Source organism: Pipra filicauda, unplaced genomic scaffold (genome assembly GCF_003945595.2).
Source record: "Pipra filicauda isolate LSUMZ 115617 unplaced genomic scaffold, ASM394559v2 scaffold3_size10097308_pilon, whole genome shotgun sequence".
In the NCBI taxonomy this organism is placed as follows: Eukaryota; Metazoa; Chordata; class Aves; order Passeriformes; family Pipridae; genus Pipra; species Pipra filicauda.
This window is the reverse complement of record NW_024104532.1, coordinates 7,523,301-7,542,718: the sequence shown is the minus strand read 5'-3', so window position 1 is coordinate 7,542,718 and position 19,418 is coordinate 7,523,301. Positions and strand designations below refer to the sequence as shown.

Genomic DNA, 19,418 nt, shown 5'->3' with positions numbered 1-19,418 from the left:
CAGAAAAGCAGCAGCAGCACTTATTGCAGAGGCACAGAGAGAATCCTCCTTCCCTGGAACTCATGCAACTAATGACCTCTCCAAGTGCTGAATTGCAGCTCCGGCACACGGACCGCGCGGTGCCCGGGTGTGACACACACACAGACACACACACACATCCCACATCCCAACTTGTCAACTCCGCTAACGCAATTACGGCACGGGGGGGACGCGGGAGGCAGGAGCGGCACAGACCGAGAGCGCTGCGGCTCCGGGCGCTGCTGCCGAGCGCGGAGCGGAGCGGAGAGCCCCGAGCATGTCGGCAAGTACCGAGCGAAGAGCATTTACCAGCAGCGGCGGCGGCGGCAGCAGCAGGTTGAGCAGCCCGAGCGCCTCTCGCCGTTCTCTGGGCGACAACTTCGCACCGGTGCGGATTCCTTCAGTGAGGAGGGGAGGGACACCCCCCTTCCCTGTCGCTCTGCTCTCCCTTCTCTTCCCTTCCCTTCCCGTCCCGTCCCTCCCGCAGGAGCGGAGCGGAGCGGCGGGAACAGCCGCAGCCTCGCGCCGCCCCCGGGGGAGCGCGGGAGCGGAGGGAGCGCGCGGGGAGGCGGGAGCGCGCAGGGGGAGCGCGCAGGGGGAGCGCGCAGGGGGAGCGCGCAGGTGGAGCGCGCAGGGGGAGCGCGCCCCGCTCAGCCGCGCTCCGGGCGCGGCCCCGCCGCTCCCTCCTAAGGAAAAGGAGCCGGGAGCGCGCGCGCCGCGGCCGCCGCCGCCAATCCCCGGCGCGCGGGAGCGCGCGCGGGGCCGGGAGCGCGCTCGGAGGCAGCGGCGGAGCGGGGATGCGAACAGGGATGAGGAGATGGGAGCGGGGATGGCACCGGCAGCGGCGATGGCACCGCCGCTTGTGCGTGTGTGTGTCCTCGCTGCCTTGACCGCCCCTGCCCCGGCCCGAGCGCTGCCGCAGCGCCGCGGGAAGCGGGGACGCGCCCGGTCCCCGCCGGGATGCCCGTCCCCGGACCAGCCCCCCGCCCGCCAGGCCCCGAGGGGGCAACGACGGGAAAAAAAGCTGTTAAAAATACCGCTTCCATCCTTTGGCCACGAGTTAGAACCGTTTCAGCAAACTGCTGTCAGTTCCGCAGAACGGAATTACTTTAGCTGTAATCTCACGAGCTGGCCACAGGCGAGCCCCAGACATCACGTTCTATGTAACGTTACTTCCAAATTCTGTGCAGAATACTTGTCTTTTCTCTGAAATAATTAAATGCCCGCTATTTGACTGAACCTTTGATTTTTCCCTCCACACTGCTGCACATCTGCAAGACCACCAAAAACAGGAGCACTAAAGTAGATCAGGAAACAAGAGGATGCCGAACTGCCAGTCACAAGCCAATGTCAACCTATAAAACTTTGTACGTATTCCTGGCAAGGCCAAAAGGAAAGTAGGAACTGGAGTTAACCAGGAATCACAGAAACAGCAGTGAAAAGAAGCCTTGGACACGGGTAATGCACAGCAGCAGGGCCAACAATGCCCCTTAACAACTTCATGTCCATATTCCATTAAATAGAAAATCTCTGCAGGGAAAGGGAGTAAATTGGAGCGCACTGGATTAGCTGTAGCTGGGGAAAGTGTAGTGTGAATGTCTGATTAGAGAGAAACTACAGCAGAGTTAATTTTCCAGCTGCAACTGTAGTTTTGTAACTGTCAACAAAGAGTAGGAGTTTTAAGGGGCAATCCGGGAAGCAGCAGGGAAGCATCTCTCAGCTTTTCAAGGTTAATTGAGAAAAGGGGAGAGCCGAGCATACTGGTAGAGCTTGGTAAATTACAGGCAATGGGGCCGCTTGAGGACTGCATCTATTCACAGGAGTGAAGAAGATTCAGAGCCACAACTTCTCCCTGGCCTCATCTTTTACCATGGCATTTCACTGATTTCAAGATGTGTCCTTGTCTCTAATGCTGTGGTCAAGATTTTAATGTACTATGCATAACAGTGTCTTGATTCTGCAGGGAGACTTGTGAACAGACATACTGCAACAGTCATTTTACTGGAAATAATATCTCTGCTTGAAAATAAACTAGATGGCAAAAATTAATGCTAGAGATATATTAAAAAGACTTGCAGTTAAGTAATGAGTTGTCCCTATCAAGAAGAAAGACAGAATTACACGTTTTGATGAATGCAAGTTTCAGTGAAAAAGGTAATGGAATGTCTGTAATAGGAGCCCATAAAGCATGTGACTTGATGCTTATGATGATTAAACAGAAATTAGCAAAAACCAGAATTCATTTGGCTCGCACAATCTAAAGATATTTGTAAAACTTTATCTCATTGGAGTATTTCTAGCAGTGATCTACAGAACATTACAAAGCTACTTTAACAGACCAATGATTTGTGAGAGAACAAACAAATGACTGATTAAATGCCATGCAACAAGGATTTGTTGCTGGTCAATTATGATGGATACGGGTTAATGGCACAGACCAGTCCAGGCGCCTTGGTGAGGTGGCCTCATTTGTTCAACAGAGCTGTTGAAGTCAAGGTCAGGCACCCAGTGAAAAAGAACACGGGTGACATTTCAGGCTGGGGGACTGTTTTCTGGAAGGCAGTTTACAATAAACAGCATTAGTTTGTCCTGGTGAATAACTGAATACATGCTCCCACTGTTATGGGTTAGTGAAGATGACAGCTGGGAGTGGATGGGTGGCAGAGAGAGTATGAGAGCAAAAATAAACACAAGTTACATGTCTAGGCAGCATTAATAAGATCAATGTGGGAATACTGGCTTTGAGTCCACCCTTAGGATTAATGTTAAGTATATAAAAACTGGAATAACTGAGAGACAATTAATGCAGGTTTTAGAAGGATAACTGTGTCTTCTCCCTAAAGTGAGAGTCCTAACAGAGGACAGAGAACCATGCTCTCTCTTCCTCTTGTTCTCTATTTAAAACGATCTTGGATTCCTTTAGATGTGGTGATACAGCTTCAACAGAAGACAGGTTTGTTCCCTTCCCTTTAATCTGGTGATAAGGGTAGTCTCCTGGGAGTGGGAGTCATGAGACTGAATATGCATGAGGCTGCAGAGAATAAACCAAACACCTCATTTCTTGGGTCAGGTCTCTTTTAACTACCGGATTAGTAGGTAAATGGTGACCACAGGCTACACCTCCTCTGGCATGTTTTAAGTACATCAGCTCTGTTTAGTTCTTTAGAGGAAAGAATGTAAGTGCCTTCAAGAACGACTACCAAGCAGTGAATCTGAAGTGAATATAAGTGTATTCCTTCAGATTTTAGTAAAATGCCTGAGGAATGGGACTGCAGCTGGATCCCGGCCCCTGTTGGCTCCCTCAGTTACTGCTCCATGCCTGAGATGCTGAACAGGCAGGGCTGTGATGCACAGCCCAGAGCCTGCATGACTTATCAGCTTCAGTCCCTCACATCTTTGGGGGCTCTCTCAGAGTCACCTTGTCACTCACAGAACCTGCTGACACGAGAGCATCTTGTCCCCTTTCAGAAGGGCCACGGCTCTGTCTTCTCACACTTCTTTGAAAAATTGACCTTCAGTGTGATTTAAAAGGAGAGAAGAAAGGAGACAACAAGAAAGATTAGCAGTTTACTGGTGGTAACTGCTGGGTGCTTGTTCCCTTGCCTTTTAAGCACGTTTTTACTTTCTGACCTGGAACTGCTGATTTTTCAATGTGTCCCTATATATCATTATTCCTCTATTCATATATAGTTGCTACAGTTTGATGAAAACAGGCATAATTAAAGAGTTTCTGGAAGGCGATGCCATGTAAATGCCTTGTACAACGAAGGTGAGATTTTAGTACTGCAGCTTATTACTGATAGGAACATTCTACCTATGGAATGTGCATTGTGGTGTTGCTTGCACTTTTTAAATAGAAATGAAAATCTTTCTGAAAGTTACATTGCACCTCAAATGTAAGTTATGGGATTGCTGGAGAGGTTACTTGGGTGAAGTTCAGCTGAAGTTCACTGGCTGGCATCACACAAGGGGTCCATCCTAGATGATAACCATAATTTTTTCCAACCCTGTAAGTTTGAAATTGTGAAATGCAACGATACACCATAACAACATAGGACTCTTCAGAATAAAGAGAGAGCTTATCTTCCTGAACAGTGCCTCTCAAATGCTTTAACATGTGATAAAGAGGATTTTTTTAATTAATTGGTACAATTTCCTATATTTATCATTTACACCGGAATATCATTAGTTGCACCGGATTTAGATGTCCTATTTTCATTCTTAATCCTATGCCTGCAATTTCATAGTAAGAAATACATTCTCTGAACAGTAGTCTGAATTATAAAAAAATAGAAAAAAATACACATGGGAGCATCTGTCTGTTCCAAGGAAGTAACCAGTGGTGGTATGGGAGAAGGAGCCTTGTATCATACAGTGAGCTACCAACAAAGGAGGAGTGGCATGATGCAGTATTTTAACATACTAGAATAACCATCTTTGGTAATTCAGTAAATGTGGTGTTTGTTTGATATTACAATAAGAGAGTTTGTGTCACCTCTTAAATATTACACCAGGAGCTGTGTGTAATTTGTCAGACAAAAAAAAAAAAAAAGAAAGGTGTTCAAATTGTATTAGTATTTCCAGGTAGTTTCCAGTCTCTTTAGCCTTTTCTTTTTTTTTTTCCCTTCTCTTCTAGAACCAGCCCATCCACCTTGTAAGAATTATAGCCTGTCTTTGAGATGGCTCAAATGGAAGCACTGAGCAGGTAGAAAGCCACTTGCTATATGCTTGAACAGCTCTGAACAATTCAGTGTCATCAACAAGTTTGCAGTTCTGGAAGAAGAGGAGGAAAAAAAAAGAGATGGAAAGTCCTTGTAGGTAATATCTGCTCAGTGGAAAGTAAAGAAAAAGCGAAGACTCTTACAGGCACAGAACACTGTTGTACTTTAGAGGAATTGCTGCCTGTAAATGAGAATGTTCAATATGCACAGCCATCCCTAATGGAACCCCATCCCCACCCAGAACTCCTCAGAATTCCACCTGTGTGCCATGGTGTGTGCCTGCAGTGTGTTCTGCACGCAGCAGGCTCTGGACTTACAGACCTAACCCCCTTTTTTCCTGTAGTGCCTTTGCTGGCCACAAATATTTCAAAGGAATTCTGAGGCACATGGGTCCCAACCAGTTGCTGAAGCGGACTAGTGCCATCTGTAAGCAAATGATGAGCCTGTGCTCATCTGGCTGATCAAGAGGAGAATTCACTGGGCACTGAGAAGAATTCTTGTGTTTAAATTGTCCAGCTCTCAAGAAACAACACCTTATGGGTATTAAAATTAGGTGTCACTGTTGAAGAGTTGGTGGGATGCACTGTTTCCACAGTAGTTACTGTGCTAAGAGTGTTTGTGTGATAATCTTAAACCACTAACACAAGAGTTAAACTAAATACATGAATATCAGGGCAGTTCTTACTCTGTCAATCAAGACCCAGGTCTTTTATCTTCTTCTGGCCCACCCAGTTACTGGAGTACTGGTTTCTAATACACTTTTTAGATTCCAGTTTCCCCATACTGAAACCTGTATTGTCACTACTGTTGTAACATAAATGGCAGACACAGTTGTTAACTAGTCCCTAGCTTGCTTTTGCAAACTCCTGTTACTGAGAGTAGTTGCAAACTATTGCAATGTTAGTTCTCTCAGCCATTTAAACGACTCTGACACCACAGAGGATGAACAATTTCACTTGTCCTCCTGCTGTAATTACTGAGAGTTTGTAACAATTACATTAAAAAAAAACTATTTGCTTTATGTAGTTGTCTGTATATGGAAATGCCATTGCATTTTTGGAGTGGGAGAAAATACTGCAAGGTGATTATGATAAAAACCATGGAGGTCAGGGAGTGTTCTGGATAATAACGAGTTCACCGACAAAGCGAACAAAGGATAAAATCAACATTTATTTCCGATGCCAGAAGTGGTTTTTCTCAGCTCTGCATGAAGTGGTATTGGTGTGAATGAGTTACACCACAGATACACACTCTGCACAAGAGTGAACGGGCTGAGTTTGGGTAAATGGCACCACAGAGACAGTTCTAGTACCTAGGCTGGTTGAAAGGTGATTTGAACTGTTTTAGCTGCAATAAGTGGTAGAATAATGTATCTGGAAAAACTGAGAAAGAGAAAAGGAAACTAGCAAGGTATAAAGGATACAGTAGCCATTTTGCATAATATTGAAATCAGTTAGTCCAAGATTTGAAGTCTGACTCAAAAGCATTGTCAAGTTTGCAGTCTGATTCAGCAATAAGGGTGTAAACTGGTACAGACAAATCACCTGGGCAAGGTGTATGTAAAAATGCAAAGAATGATTGGGGAAACAATGATGAGAACAAAAAAAAAGTAAAAATAAAAATGTCCAATATATAAAGCAGGGCACGCAGTTCATGACAGTTTACCTTCTAAGTGATACAGTTCTACCCCTATAGGAAATGCCAATGCAAACTTCACCAACAGTGTTTGTTCCTTTTAAATAAGACCATTCTGAAGACTGGGGGAGCAGTTAGAGGAAGGGGAAAGCTGAATTTGTTACCTAAAAATACATTTATAGATCAGTGAATCCTTTTAACTTCCATAGGCTCACTTGCAAACGTAAAATATAATAGAACAATATTTTTCGTTTTCTTAGTACAGAATAATTATCAAGAGAACGAGAAATATTAAATAATAATAAAGTATGATGAAACTCTCAAGACTGGGATAACTTTTTTCCCAACAGGTAGCATAATTTCTTTGTTATTGCACAGCATATTTAATAAAATAATGAAATACTAGAGATGGATCTTAAATAAGCTATTACTTACTTTTATTTTTGCTTCAACCTTAATTTAGCCCCATCTTTCATGACTGATCTTTATGTTCTGTGCCTCCTTATACCCTCTTTTCTTTTAATGCAAAGTATTTCCTTGAAAAGAAGTTCCGTGCAAGCAAGCACACAAAAGTACTCACTTGCTTGATTTATCTTCTGACAAAACTCAACAACTCCATTCAGGATCAGGGCCCTATTTTTACTACTGACTAAAGAGAATGACACAGTCCTTTCTCTGTGAAAGTCATGGTTTAAGTGCCTGATTTCCTGAATACTGTATGAAAGAAGGATGATGAACTTAGCTGTTATCAGCTACTTTGTGTGAAGAAAGGTGTGAGATAAAGAGGAACTTTTCGTGCCTGATCTCCTTTCATTATCTGTTGTGTTAAACTGCGGTGAGCAGTCCCTGAGAAGCCCAATATTTAATGCATTGGCTATAACAGCACCGGGCTATAGATTCATAAAGTGATATGGTACACACAGGTTACTTGCTGTAAATATGTATAATGCAAAGAAACACGTCCATTTATCACTTCTACCAGTAAGAACTCCTGCAGTGCAGAAAGAAATTAAGGCATCCGTAGGAGAATGGGAAGTTTGAGCAGGAATTATGTTTTCAGGGGTGCATAACCTACAATGTCTGTTTTAAGGTTACAACATTGATGTGTAATAGCAATCACTAATGAAATGCCTGGATGCCTAAACACATTTTTTTAAGCTGTAGATAAATAGGAAAGAATAAAACAAAACACAGTAACTGTAAGGTTTGCTATGTCTAGAAGTTGTATAAAGTTGAAATTTAAAGTGCTGAAAAAGGGAAGAGAATGCAAGCAACCCAAGGAACAACATGAATGTTTACTCAACTAGATTAGTTTAATGGATGTTTGCTTTTGTGTTGTTTTCTTACTTTTATCTGTATAAAATCTAAAAAAAATCTGCCAGTGACATACAATTTCCTTTTAGTTTTTCTGTCACTTCATTGTCATTTTTCTGTATTTTCAAACAACTGTTTAGTTTGCCATGCTCATTAAAACATCATTTCTTTGCACCTAAAGGAACTTGTAAATGCTGGTTAACACACTATGACACCAAGGCTTATTAAGCAAGTTATTTTATCTTTCCCATTCTCTTCCAAAGACATGTAGGTATACTTCAGTTATTTAAAATAATTGTCTGGGTGCTCTCACATTATTCAGTGTAATATGAGAATGGCAGAACTTTCACACTGATACACATTTGCAGAAATGACATTTGTGAAACTGTATTTATATGTTCTCTGCATTCTCCTGCCCTATTAGTGTTAGCAAGGTGTGAGGGATCCTTTGTACTATTCATGTCATAAGCTATTCCCAGGCTAATTTCTGATCTCAGGAAAGAAAGGGTGTAAGCTGAGACTGTCAGATCCTCAGTGAGAGCACATACATGGGATAAAAAGGTATCTCAAAAAGAGAACTGAAAATTCTCTCACTGTCTCCTCAGGAATGTGAAACTTGGCTTACTCATACCAAGATTAATTTTTTTTTTAATTATCACTATTGAAATAGTAAACTGAAATAGAAACTCTGAAATATAATATATTAAATTTAAAAACATGTACGAAATTAAATATATAAAATCAAAAGCCTTTTTTTTTTTTACATTGCTAATAGGATTCTGGAACTGGAATTCACTCATCATTGAGTTCACTGTACACCATTTATCATAAGAATGCTGCAGTCTCTCAGGTCTGATGACCTGCTTCACTTACAGAAAGCGTAAAAGCTGACTTATCCAGTGTTCCAAATAAACATGTCTGTAAATATAACTAAGAATATATGCCTGCTATGCAAGGAGACATAGTTTGTACTAAATCACTAATGTGTTCATATTCAGACTTCAACATATCTAACAATGGGCCATAAAAAACTTGGTGTCTGTCCCTGACAGCGATTGCTACTCGTGACATAATTAAAGCTTGTCCCTCGCAATTAATCACCTTGACTGCCAACAAACAGTATATTTATCTTCATTAGCTTCCTCCATGGGAGGCTTTCCTTTATGCCAGGGAGCCAACACCATGTTTGGGTGCTGGAGGGGCCCAGGGATGGAGGTGAGCTCTGCCCCTCCATCCAACCCCTGGGGGACAGAGGCAGCCCCTTGGAAGGGCTGGGAGGGCATTGGTAGAGCATCACAACTGCGAGAAAACCATCCCCCAGGAAGGGGTGGAGTAAACCAGAGCATCACAACTGGGAGAAAACCATCCCCCAGGAAGGGGTGGAGTAAACCAGAGCATCACAACTGGGAGAAAACCATCCCCCAGGAACGGGTGGAGTGAACCAGAGCATCACAACTGGGAGAAAACCATCCCCCAGGAACGGGTGGAGTAAACCAGAGCATCACAACTGGGAGAAAACCATCCCCCAGGAAGGGGTGGAGTGAACCAGAGCACACCCATTTGGACAAGGCACCCTGAGTATGATGAGTAACTGCAGCCACAGCAACCCCAGGTCTATTTAAGACTATGATTTTGTATTTTCGGCTTCCTCGTGTGTTTTAATTAAAGCCAAACAGAATTATGGACAGTACAAATTATTTTTCTCAAGTGAGAAACAAAAGAGAGGATGCCAAGCTAATTTATTTGCTTTTGTTTGCATCTCTTTTTCCATGATTATTTTAACAAATGAGTTTACTAGCAGGAATGTTTGGTAAAATAATGAAGCAAATATTGTTAAATATTGTGATTATTCATAGCAGAACCTATAAGTTGTGTTTCTTCAATTGGAAAAGAGAAATGTGTTCTACGACCTACGTACCCATTCAAAAAAAGCTTGAATATTCAGAAAGCTCTGCTTATGAATGAATTACAGACAAAAAAATTATGCATAGATATTATTCAGCAAACAGTTTGAACATATACATCAGAAAAACTAGTTTGTTTGGAAAACTTGCAAACACATAATGGAGCAAAGAAATTATTCATTATGAATTATTTGCACAGCATCTGTCTTACTTTCTCATGTTAATTGCCTCTGCTAAACCACATTTTCACCCCCTCAGTATGTAAATTTAAATGATTTTGCATATTTTCTGAATACCCAGTAAATGCATGTTTCATTACCTTACTGCTTACATTTTTTGTCACTCTAATTGCACTGGAGTTTATATAATTTTAAAAATTTGACCTACCAGCTTCCTGTAGGTTGCAACCTCTTCCTTTGGATTCTGAATATTGCCTAAAAAAAAAAAAAAAAAGAAATTGAACTCATGCATATTAACCTCGTAAGGTAAGTGTTAATTCCCACTGTATTTATAAAAGCTAGGGTTTGGTTTTAATCACAATACCTTTACTGTAATTATTATAAATCTAGGACGTGACCCACAATCGATTTGATTTAACAGAGAGAATTTTACTGACTTTTGAGAGCCTACAGCAGCAGGGTGATGTATCACTGTATCCTTTTGTGCTTCCTAAGAGGTACCACTCTTGTGTATAATTATTCTTTCTACAAATACAAGCTTATACATCAGGCAGTTTGATTTCCTCTAAAAATATATCTTTTTTTCACTGAATTTGTGAATTTTTGGTTCTTTGACCACTGATTCATGTCAGCCCCCTAAGAAACTCCACAAGAAGAAAATATGCACGTTGTCTCCTGTTTTTTCTTTGCAATGAGTTCATGCCACCAATAGAAATATATGTCTTGTCAAAAGCTGTGCTGGTCTTGGAAACTAAACACAAGTTTAACCCTTCAGAAATGTTAACAAAAACAACCCCTCCAGCCAAATCTGTCCCACCGGGTCACTGAGAAAGCCTCAGGATGGGCTCACCATTATCAGCACACACACTCTGTTAGAGATCTGCAGAAAGAACTCCTGTTACAGCTCTTTGAGAAGCACAGAAATACACTTTTCTGATGGCATAAACCCTTCTGATTGGGATTCCATCTTCACTGTACCACAAAATACACAACCCCTGAAATTATTTGCTTTTTTCTACTTTATACTGAGGTTACAAAGCACTGTGTTAACTTGGGTAGCACAAGTGGGTAAAAACATACTTATTCATTTATTTGTGCTGTGGGCAGAAACCTGGCTGAATGTTTACAGCAAGTGTTTTGTAATAGCCATTAGTACATTGCCAAGGCACAGGAGGCAGATGTTATTGCCTGCACAGCTCTACTAAAAACTCAAGTTTTCTAGCATCCTAATGGATTACAACAGGGGAAAAGAAATCAGGATATAGTGTTATGATACAGTACTTTTTGCATTAATATGAAATTTAATTGACTCATCCTCTACAGGTACTTGTGGGTCATAACAGAATTTCTGTCATGAGAAGTTCCCCAGCACATCACAGGGACCCCAATATTATTTCTGCTGCTGATCCATCCACCCTTCTGTTCCCTAATGCACTGGGCCTGGCTCTCAGATGACTTCTGAGATGAACAGCACCAAAAAATTTTGGGCCTAATCTTCAGCAACTCATTTTTTGTAATATACCTTTAGGCTACTAAACACATCTATAGGTTTCTCCTCTCTACAGGGTGTGTTGTCCTGTGTGCTTTAGCAGTTCAGTGAGCTGAGCTGATTCAAATGAGCCTTGAAATGTTAAATACAACTTGTAATATCAAAGGTTCTCATATCAAATAATTTTCTTCCTGTGGATCCTAGGGAGATTAAGAACTCGTGCAGCGACTGAAATGTCCACTACTTACATCAAATATCTCAGCACTGGCTGCACCAGTACCTGTTCATTGAAGAAATGGCTGGAAAATACAATTGCAGCACTTCTGACTTTATTTGTAAATCAGGCATAAGGAGCATAGTCTTAGGTCCATGTGGCAATGAGTGAATGCTAAATGTTGAGTAATTGTGTCCCAGTGTGACAGAAGCCTTCATGTACAACCTTGGGATGATGTTTTCATTGCAGCTGGTGTAGAAATTAATTTTTGGGCGAGACAGTAAACTAAATGCAGTATGGCTGCACTTTGAATTTTCCTTCAGTCTGCTTATCTCAAAGCCCAGAGAAAGAAGTTATCCCTTCTTTATTGTTTTTCTGGTTTTGCTTTCATATCTTGCAGCAGTGGCTGTTTATGACTTGCTTGCCTTCCTTTAATTCTGAGCTGAATTAAGATGAAGCATGGTTGGAACAGTCCAAAATACCAGCACCCAGAACACTCCTGTGTGTTCAGAATTGAAGAATAGGAACTGTCAAGACATTGGCTGCTGCTTTCCCACCCTTTGCTTTGCAAATGCAGAAGAGATAGGCAGAGAAGAGTTCTCTTTATCCTTGATATCTTGGATCTGGTCTGTTTATCAGAACAGCCCTTGTGCACTTGTTGGTGTACAAGGACAACCCTCCCTGTGCTGAGAGTCTGAGCTGGATCTCCTCTCCTAATTCTGACACATTCCTACTGACACACATTTCTGTACTATAATTAACTTTAATTATCATATCTTAAAGCAAGAATATGTCTCCTATCTATACACTTCTTGATAGTCTTATAAAAAATAAATAGTTTGAAAGGTAATTAGTAAGTAATTCAGCATGAAAATAGGGAGTTTGTGTTTTCCAGGACTAGCATTCTAATTGTGAATTCAGTCACACAGAGGATCAAATGGTTCTGGAAAATTCCGAGAATAATAAATGGGCAGACCTCAATATTGCCAACAATTAAAAGAATTATATTAGCATATAGAAAATAGCCCCACATTTATTTCAGGATCCTGGTTCCGGGAAAAAATGTGGAGTCTTGATACCACTGTGGAACAACTGTTAACTGCATAATGACAATCACAGGATACAGAAAGAAGTAGGGAGTACTCTAATGGAAAGCATATTGTCATTTTCCTTGCATTAAAAGTCAAAGGCAATTAAAACATAATTTAATTAGAGAATATCTTATCAGCTGTAAAAAGTAAAATTGATTGATATGCATTGTAGGGATAACTTGGCTGCTGCTATTTGTAAAGTGATGCTGAGGCTGACAAATTAGTCACTTGGTTTTCTTATTTGATAATTTCATGTATTTTTATATTTTCTTTCACCAGTGAAAGCATTTAATTAGCTAATGTTTAATTGCTCATTGTTTGGAAATGGAAAATGTTATAACTGCATTGTGATTTGAAGAGTTGTTGGCATTGAGATTAAGCATCATGCACGACTGTATCCTGCTCCCTCATTACTAAAAATATTTATCTGATAATAGGATCTTTCCTATGATTCTTTTTGTCTGCATTACTGCCCAATAAGATGGTTTAGTCTCCAGATTAAACATCACATGTAGCTGGAAACAGGTCAGTGTAGCTCAGAGCAGCTACAAACCAGTGAGCAATCTCCTCACTTGGAAGAATCCGTATCACTTAACCTAGGGCTGACTTTGGCCCTGCAAGGGATAACCAGGCAGGAGTGATGGACACTGACAAAACAGCAAACCTATTTCTGATTTGAAAAAGCCACACACACAAAAAAAGAGGATAACCAATTTATTTTTTTTTTAAATCCCTCCTACGTTGATTAAACCAGAAATCGTTACTTCAGGAAAACGTTGAAAGGTGGCTTTGGTTAATAAATATTAACAAAGTATCCAGGTATCTGTTCTCTGTTAATTTTATTTTTAGAAGTGAGCTGATGACACGGTTTCATAATTTTTTGGCTCTTCCTAATATTTCTGTTCTACTGAGAGAATATCAGCAGACTAATGTCTACATGGATTCCAAATGAATGCATTATTTCCCTCAGAATGAACACTTCTAAAAGGAAATCATGGGACACTTTCAAAGGACTGGTAAATAAATCAATGAATAAATTATTTAAATTAAAATTATCTGTAACACTTGACTAAAATCAGGTACTGGTGCTTTAGGGTTAGGACACCTGAACTTTGTTTATATTCCCTCTGTCCATGGAACTTCTACACCAGTTTTAGAGATTCACTGGGTAAAGTGAGAGAGAATAATTTTCTGCTAGACTAAAATAATGTCTTTGTGGATTTTTTTTTTAAGGTTTCATGTGGGTTTTTTAGAAACAAAAATACATTCTTCTTGGGTCTATCAAAATCTTTTTGGACTGTGGCAGCTGTGGTTTTTCCCTGTCAGGAAAATCTATATAAAGGCAATTCTATGAAGCCTGGTTTTCTGTGTGGTCTAACTTTTTTCAAAGTGGAGACACATAACAATTGAATATGATAAATAAGGTAATTTCTGTTTTGCTCAAAGAAAGGAGATGAGTGTACATGTGTACCTTTTTATACTGGAATCAATTTAAGAGGATAGTTTTTCACATTAAATAGCTTATGAATAAGAATAGTCTCATTTAGAAGCCAGAAAATATACAGAATTCTGTTTAAATATTCTAACAGCCTGAGAAGGGGAAAAAATTTGAAGAAGTAACTCTGTAGGCCTCTGACTTCACTGTGAGACATTTGAGCTAAAAAAAAACCCCAAGTAATTAAAAAACAAGATAACAATCCATTAGTTGTTTCTCAGATTGTTGGAGACAGCTGCCCTCAGGGATATAAGATGTTATAAAATACAATATATATCATAATAATGCAAATGATTCTGCGTGAAGTGGTGTCTAGCACTCAGTTGAAACATATTATTTCATTTGAAAAGTCACACAAAAAGCTGTAAAAAACCCATCAACATGGTGCATAAGTGCACTACTGGAAATGTGTATTAACTATAGTCCCTGCTCATGGCAGGGGGGTTGGCCTTTAAAGGTCTCTTCCCATCCAAACTATTCGAGGATTCTACCAACTAATGCCAGAGAGTAATTTATAAGTTTAGGAACAAAACCACTGAGAAAGCCTTAAGCTACAACCAAAGGGAATGTTTCATGAAAAACAGTGCTGTTATTAGGTCAAAAGCTTAAAGAGATAAACCACCAATTTGTTATTTCACCAATTAAAAGTAATCGGGAAGGGATCGTTTCACAGCCTAATAAAACATCTCTCATTTTTGCTGCTCATTATAAACATCTCTGTACTTCAGACACTTTGTGCTGGGAATTTATTAAAAATACCTGAAAGCAGTAGGTTTGCCAAAAAGGCATGATCACCTTTAAATAAGTAACAAACCAACACCTTACAACTGATGGCAGCACGAGAATTGTTCAGGAACTGTGAGCTCCCCTCCAATTAATTTTACAAGGTGCTTAAAACTTATATGCTAATCTATGAAGATAAAGCTTTCCACAGTCTGTGCATGAAGGTGCCCTTATTTTCCTTATTGCTGCTGAAAATATTGTACAAGAATTCAGCAAAAGTGCCAGTTCATGGACTTTATTTTGTGTTTTCAGTGTATTTCACACTGAACCCACAAACAGCCTTGGACACAGGTGCTCACACCAGTGGGCTCAAGGATCTACAGGAACACAAACTACACTGTGAGCAAGAGAAGAAGGCTCCTAATTTAAAAGATCCAGCTGTATTTTTGAGTCTTCATTACCTTTACAGGGAGTCTCAGACAGCCAGCAGGATAAAAGCCTCCTCTCCTCAGTTACAAGTAGATCTACAAGCGGAGTATCTGCTCTTTGCTTTATTATTTTGTGGGTTTCTTACAGGGAAGATAAAAAAAAAATACCTTAAAGAGCATATTACAGGAATCAAATTTACAGAAATAATTTAAAGTAATTTTATATATTGATGACCCAAAATAATTTCTGTTTACCTTAAAATTTCCCCTGGAAAAAAAAAAAAAAGAAGAAGATGTATATACGATGTAAAGACATGTCTTTTAAATGTCTATTAAAGAAGAGTTGACTACAGACAGACAATAAATTCTGGGAATGCAAATGTCTAACAGCCTGGAGGAGATGGCTGTTCTAAACACAACACTGTGATTTCAATGAGCCAATTTACATCTGGGAGGCTGAAGAATGCTGGCAATGTCCATCTTGGGAGCCACAGCCACACAGTCCAAATGTATGTTTTCCCAAATCTCCCTTTCCTGTTTAAAAATCCTTCTCTAATCATCTGTGCTTTGATGCTAGGAGGAGCATATCAGATGCTGTTATGAATTACATAGGATAAAAAACAAGACTGGGAGGAAGGGTCTGCGTGGTGACAGAATGTGTTTTCAGTGTATAATGTTTCTTTTGAAAATGGCAGAATCATTGGGTTTTTACTAACGTGACCAGTTTCTTTAAAAAAATGGTTAATGCTTCCTAACAAAACCTATAAATAAGAAACTAGGGCAGGCAGTAATATATTTTGATGCATATTTCACTCAGAAGAGTCCCAAAGCCCAACACGAACACCACTGATCATGCACAACTGTAGACTCGAGTTCCTTCAAACTGCTGTTTGAAGGAACATAGCCCCACGTTCCCAATGACAGGTTTCTAATAGAGCAAAAGAAATCCTAAAAAGTTCCTTTAAGTGATGGCAGACCTGACAAAAATGGTAATGGATTTTTGGCCAAGAAACTCAATATAAAGGCAAATAGAGAAGAGCCGTGTTAGTCAAACATAAGTTATTGGACTCAGTACAGAGTAAATGGATGAAATGACATGATGTGCTATAGAGAAGGTCAGGTTACACAATCTAATGATCCCCCTTGGCCCTCAAGCAGGTGATTCTGTGAAACCCTGCTCCTGCTGGAAGTCTGTAATTCCTGTACTCCTATTGATTTATTTATGAGGCCATACCCCGTAATGATACCTGTGCATGATTACTGATGGTATTTGTCCATGACTTATGTCAGTAAAAAATGTGTTTAAGTAGAATTATGACTTGCATGTTCTGAATTTCACGGCGAGATCAAGGCCCAAGGATGAGAACAGGTGTATTAATTTCCTAACGGGAACGCATAAAGTGAATTTCTTTGTTCACTGCTTCCCACCACTGGTATTGCCAGTGCAGCTTCTCTGTAGCAATAAAGAGAGGTGGAACAGAAGAGTCCCAAGTGCTGTAACTGTGACATCCAAAAAAAATGTGGGTGTTTTCAGAGACTTGCACCACTGTCTGGTGGCACTGTGCTATACGTTAACATTCACATCACAGCTCTCACCAGGGTTGGACTGGTGATGCCCCTGGCAATTTTTATAAGAAAAAGTCCATTAATGTGTTGACTCATAATGATTTACAGATGATCTCCAAGCAAGTCAAACAAATTTTTACAAAGAAATCAAGCAGTGTCACACAGTGTGACCACGATTCAGAGCTCACATGTTTCTGATTCTGACTCCTGGCTCTGTAAATAGACATTTATTGTGTACTTCATAAAATGATGCAGTTGGCTTTTGGCTTTCAAGCAACATTAAGAAAATAAGAAAACTACTAAATTACAATCTAAATATCCTGGAGCACTAACTACAAAGTATTACAACTTAGCAGAGCCTACTGTCACACATACATGCATTTTATGTTATATGTACATATATAAAACTGATGTCTAAAGAAATCTGTGTCATACAAACTTGTAATATCAAACCTTAATTTTGGATAATAACAAAATGCAATTAAAAATCCATCTGAATATACAGAAGGGAAAATCTTGCATTTATATTACGTATATCCTTCTGCTCTTACAAATATTTTGGGTGCCGAGTTTTAACAGCTTTTCCTCATTATCAAATTTTCAAAATAAAATCCTGAAAGATACCCGAGCTGCTCACCAGTACACAATTGTTATTCATGTGACATTTCCTACTTTTTTTTATAATTAAACTCCGTATAATGATATTTATGGGGAAAAAACCTTGAAATATATACCAGAAAATATATATCCCCTTACTAAAATAAAATGAGGAAAATTGTTTTTACTTTCTAAATACTAATCTTCTATAACCAACTTCCATGTTCAGTGGTATTAATATCATTATTTGAGCCAGAAATATTACTTTAGCAGACAATATGTCCAATAACTTTTCTTACCTCCTGTTTACAAACATCCCAATGAGTGGATTTGGGTTAAAAGAAGGTGTTTGCTATACAGATTTTACTGCTACTGTATCAGTTTATGGTTTGTTATTATTTGCTTTGCTTAGTCCTTGCCTATTTGCTATTCATTAGTTACAGTAAATAACAAATTGGAGTCATGTGATAATGTCAGAGCTGGCTGACAGGATAAGTAAAATTCTATAAATGACCACTGAGGCATGAATTGCAAATAACTATCAAACATAAATACACAGTTAGTGTATGAATATAGGTTACATTGGTGTCAAATTACACCAAAAGACTCACAGGAAAGACTCGGTGAAAGAGAAACATAGGAATGTTAGAAGTTTACCAACATGTTACCCCAGCAAAAGGCACTATTTTAAAAATGGTTATTTAGGGTTAGCATCCACAACTTCTCTGGGCAACCTGTGCCACTTCCTCACCACTTTCACAGGGAAGAATTATTTCCTAATATCTAATTTAAACCTATTCCATGTCAGTTTGAAGCCATTCCCACTTGTCCTGTCACTCCAGACCCTTGTAAATAGTCTCTGTCCATATTTCTTGTGGGTTCCCTTCAGGTACTGGAAGGCCACAGTTAGGTCACCCCAGGTTGAACAATCCCAACTCTCCCAGCCTTTCCTCCCAGCAGAGCTGCTCCATCCCTCTGATCATCTTGGGGCCTCCTCTGGACTCGCTCCAACAGCTCCCTGTCCTTCCCGTGCTGGGCCCCCAGGGCTGGAGGCAGCTCTGCAGGGGGGGTCTCACCTGAGCAGGGCAGAATCCCCCCTCCCCTGCTGCCCACACTGCTTGTGATGCAGCCCAGCACATGTTTGGGCTGCGAGTGCCCATTGCTGGGGCATGTCCAGCCTCTCACCCACCAGCACCCCCAAGTCCTTCTCCCCAGGGCAGCTCTTGGACTGTTGATCCCCAGCCTGGGTTGATCCCTGGGGTTGCCCCCACCCAGGTGCACCACCAGCCCTAAGTCTTATTAAACCTCATGAGATTCCCATGGGCCACTTCTTGAGCTTGTCCAGGTGCCCCTGGATGACATCCCATCCTTCAGGTGAGGCAACCACACCACTCAGCTTGGTGTCAGCTGCAAATTCACTGAGGGTGCACTCAATCCCATTTTCTATGTCATTAATGTAGTCATTAAATTGCACTGGTCCCAGTACAGACCCCTGAGGGACAGCACTTGCCACTGATATCCACTGGGACTCTGAGCTGTTGACCACTACCCTCTGGATGTCAACATCCAACCAATTTCTTATCCATCTAACAATCCACCCATTGACTCCATCTCTCTCCAATTCAGGGAGCAGGGTGTTGTGGGGGACCATGTCAAAGGCTTTACAGAAGTCCAGATAAATCACATGTGTGGCCCTTCCCTTATTCCACTGATGTAGTCATTCCACCCTAAATGGCCAGGATAATGCCCAGGAACTTTATTAGGGGACAAGTTATTTTCAGTACTGAAATCTTACCAATATTTCTGCTTCTCAGAGATAAACTTTGTAGGTAAATGAAAGGACAGGAACAGCAGAGGAAGTAAAGTAAGAGGAAGTATCCAGCTCCTATTAAACCAGGGGTGGAATGCAGAGCCCATCCTGCTCGTGGACATGTGAGCAGTTCAGGGGTGCTCACAAAACACCACTGAGCTCTGCCCTTGCAGTCTCCCTGCTTTAGGTTTCTAAAGCAAGAACCTTGGTCCTGGTTTGGATTACTGCTTTTTT

General features: G+C 40.6%; 1 protein-coding gene and 1 long non-coding RNA gene across 15 annotated transcripts in view; one reads left to right on the top strand and one right to left on the bottom strand.

Annotated features, from left to right (window-relative positions):
- The window catches only part of TENM2 (teneurin transmembrane protein 2), a 1,087,321-nt gene that overhangs the window by 625,615 nt on the left and 442,288 nt on the right, over positions 1 to 19,418 (bottom strand). For 11 of the 12 annotated variants that reach the window (XM_039385212.1, XM_039385215.1, XM_039385216.1 and 8 more), the window contains one exon: positions 9,980 to 10,026. The gene's annotated coding sequence lies outside the window, so the exon portion shown is untranslated. Of the gene's footprint in view, positions 1 to 327; positions 523 to 9,979; positions 10,027 to 19,418 lie in introns of those variants that run through there. The other variant, XM_027718837.2, reaches the window with a different exon arrangement.
- LOC120324002 lies at positions 45 to 8,420 on the top strand. Of its 3 annotated transcripts, XR_005564991.1 has the most exons (3): positions 45 to 406; positions 1,297 to 1,476; positions 4,655 to 8,420. It is a non-coding gene; the product is annotated as an uncharacterized LOC120324002 (long non-coding RNA). The 3 variants fall into 3 exon arrangements; XR_005564989.1 differs by lacking the exon at positions 45 to 406 and having other exon boundaries at positions 940 to 1,476; XR_005564990.1 differs by lacking the exon at positions 45 to 406 and having other exon boundaries at positions 940 to 2,172.